We start from the raw sequence: 3,173 nt of genomic DNA, 5'->3' as shown, positions 1-3,173 counted from the left end.
AAGACCCTGGGCGTACAATGGGCACAATGGGATGTGTTTCGGTTCAAAGCAGATCTGACCCCGGAGAACACACCTACTAAGCGAATGGTGCTATCACAGATCGCAAGGCTATATGACCCCCTGGGACGAGAAACTTCCAGCCCAGTTTAGCGATAACGGGACAACATTCGTCGGGGCAGAAGCGCTGCTACGCAAAGAAATCTCCCTGGCAATCAAGCAGCCAGATCTACTACAAAGACTGGCATCAGACGGGGTGCAATGGCACTTCCGTCCCCCGGCAGCCCCTCATATGAAAGGTTTATGGGAAGCAGCAGTAAAATCCACTAAGTTCCACATGAAGAGGATAATTGGAGACAGTACGCTGACCTTTGAAAAATTATCAACAGTGTTGTGCCAAATTGAGGCCTGTCTCGACTCACGACCGTTGTGTGCCGTATCAGAGAATGCAGAGGACTTATTGGTACTTACTCCAGCACATCTCATCAACGGACGACCACTTCAGATGCCGCCAGATGAGACCGATCTGACAGAAGAGGTCCGGCCCACGACAAGATGGAAACTCCTACAAAAAATGAAAAGAGATTTCTGGAAGGTGTGGTCCACGGAATATCTCCATAACCTACAACTTAGAAGAAAATGGAATACCCAAACGACGGACCTTCTCGAGCTGGGAAGTGTCGTGCTCTTAAAGGACGATATAGTAGCAGCTACACTAAAGCCACTAGCTAGAATCAGTGAAGTACATCCCGGCGGAGAGGGGAAGGTCAGAGTGGTAACCGTGAAAACCCAGGGAAAGGAATATAAACGAAGAAGGCAATTGAAGCACAACTGTGTTTCCTTGACGATTTGCCATCGCTCCCTTGTTGACATTTCGCCAAACTTCCCGCCTGTTGGAAGGTGGTGACCTTCCTTACGGATGGGGCATCTCAAGATGTTGGTGTGATAGACTCGTGCCCAACATTTTTCTGCCTGTACCTTGTGGTTGCTGTCCTCTGTGGCCTTGCTGCCCTTTGTAAGTTCTAATGATTGAAATCGTGCTTTCACGAAGCTCAAGAAATTCTTGAGTGACGGTATCTCTTTGGGGCTGGTAGGGTGTTCTCAAAAGCAGCCAGGGTTGTTATATCCACTTTTTCGCGTACGATGTGCATCACCATTGGCCCCCATGAATCGGTTTCTATACCCATGTTGTTAATCGCGCGCAGACCATCCGCAATTGTGTCATGGATCGTTTTGAGTCCGTCTGGAGCGTTTGGACCCATTTTTGGCAAATTGAAGATGTTGTCTAGCTGCTTTGAAAGCAGCAACCGTTTATTTTGGTAACGGTTCGTTAGCAGCAGCCACGCTTCGTTGTAGTTGGCTTCACTTATTGACAGGTGTTGTAGCAGTTTGCTAGCTTCACCCCTTAGATTTGTTTTCAAATGCTGCATTTTTTCCACGTTGGTCAATCTCTTGTTGGAATGCACCATTTTGTGGAATAGGTCATGGAAGTTGGTCCATGCTGCGTAATCTCCCTCAAATTGCGGAATTTGTATCCATGGGAGAGGAATTTTTGGCAGAGGCTTTCTTGGCAGATTCGTAGTGTTCTGCCAATGTATCTCGTACTTCCATAATGTCTTCGTGGGCTTCTTGGATGGGGTCCCAGAGCTTGCGGGTGTGCTCTCTTTCATACTTCCAATACTTGCCGGCACGTTCCCCATCTAGTTCGCTTTGCGTGTCCCGGATGAGTGTCATAAGCCTTTTTAATTTGTTTTGCAATTTACGCATTTGCGGGTCTGTGGTACCCGGGCTAGGTAGGGAAGGTATTTCTTGTAAGCCTTGCCCTCCAGGTTTAGTCAGCGTTGCACTTCATAATTTGGGTAACTCCTTGTAATGTACTTAACCCCCTGGTTCTACACTAACTTCACACTACAAGAACACGGAAATAAAGTCAACCCGGGAACGTTTAAAAATGTCCACCCGAATGACTATTCTCTCCAAAACTAAACAAGATCCCGTTTAAATTTGAAAAGTGACACGTGATCAAACATCTAAGGCAGGGCCCCCTTACGTTAGTTGTAAGCAACACTATGACCTGAAGCACAGTAGGGAAGGAACGTAAAATAAAACACTATGAAATTGTGAAAAGTATTTTTAATAATATTATCGTGATTATTATGATTGTAAAAGCTCGGAAATTTAAGTCAAAATAAATTACATTGTAAAAATAAACTTTGAAAATGGTAGTTCACCGAAATAGGCTGAGAAAAAAAGAACTTACCAATAAAAAAACCAGCCGTTAAATTAATATTAAATTGTGTAGTAAAATTAATTGTTTGTAATGATGTGAATGTGTAACATAAAATTGTAACAAAAAAAAAAGTAGGATGTAGACTTCAAGAGGAAACATGTAGGTTAAAAACAAGTTTTGGGAATTATGGGTCAGGTAAGCAGGTACCAAGATTTTAAGAAAGGGTGAAATACACAGGATGTGACTCATCTTTGGTGCAATAAAGTTCTTTTGTTAAAAGCAAGATTGAAAATTACATGGCGTTGTAAGCAAATTTAGCTGTCGGTAAAAATATGTGGAAATTATTGAATCGCCACCCATAATATATCACACATAGATTCTAAACCGAAGAGTTTTGATTAGCATAATCTCGCCCCCGCAAGATAGGTAGCGTCGCCCTTCGTTCGGGGTGTCGAGCCTACAATTGAATGTCGAAGACAATCACGGAATTAGGTCTCGTAGCTCAATTGTGACTACAGTTTTCGCCACCCCCGTGACTGCTTCATTCACGAAGAAAATTGTTAGTTACCAACAAGTCAGTACATACATCAAACGAATCGGTAATTTCCACATACTAAAATAAGATGATCATAATTTATATGACTTACTTCACGTATAAGACCAGTAATCAACACATAAACATAAATTAAGCAAACATTACACCAAAAACGTAAACTATTACAAACAAAAAGATAACGGTATTAAACATGTCATTCTGCATTGCGGTTAAACCAAGTAAATTTCAAAAACGAAGATTGAAACACAAAAAATATAAAATGCGGCATACAAAACAGAAATACGATATAAAGAAATGTAAAAATTACTACCTGCATTAAATAACACAAAATAACAACAACCATTTATGGAGCGACGCATTTACGACCGCCATTCAAGAAAATATGCCAAA

Source organism: Photinus pyralis, unplaced genomic scaffold (assembly GCF_008802855.1).
Source record: "Photinus pyralis isolate 1611_PpyrPB1 unplaced genomic scaffold, Ppyr1.3 Ppyr1.4_LG5, whole genome shotgun sequence".
Classification (NCBI taxonomy): Eukaryota; Metazoa; Arthropoda; class Insecta; order Coleoptera; family Lampyridae; genus Photinus; species Photinus pyralis.
The sequence above is the reverse complement of the archived record's forward strand: the minus strand, read 5'-3'. Positions refer to the sequence as shown.